We start from the raw sequence: 518 nt of genomic DNA on the forward strand, positions 1-518 counted from the left end.
CTCGTGTCTCAGCCTCCTGAGTAGCTGGAATTACAGGCATGCACCACCATGCCCAGCTATTATTTGTATTTTTTAGCAGAGACGGGGTTTCACCATGCTGGCCAGTCTGGTCTCGAGCTCCTGACCTCAGGTCATCTGCCCACCTCAGCTTCCCCAAGTGCTGGGATTACAGGCATGAGCCACTGAACCCAGCCTCCATCATCCGTTTAAAATACATATGTATGATAGAACAACCAGACAGGAGATCAGTAAGGAAACAGATAACCTAAACAACAGTATAGACCAATTGTCCCTAAGAGTATACATGGAATTCTCCACTTGATAACATCCAAATACACATTCTTCCTAATCACACACAGAATATTTTCCAGGAGAGAGCACATGTCAGGTCACACAGTAAACCTTAACAAATTTAAGAAGATTGAAATCATGCCAAATATTTTTTATGATCACAACGAAATCAAACTAGAAATCAATAGCAGTAGGAAAACTGGAAAACTCACAAATATGTGGAAATT

The sequence above is a fragment of the Colobus angolensis genome, unplaced genomic scaffold (assembly GCF_000951035.1).
Source record: "Colobus angolensis palliatus isolate OR3802 unplaced genomic scaffold, Cang.pa_1.0 Scaffold77, whole genome shotgun sequence".
NCBI lineage: Eukaryota > Metazoa > Chordata > Mammalia > Primates > Cercopithecidae > Colobus > Colobus angolensis.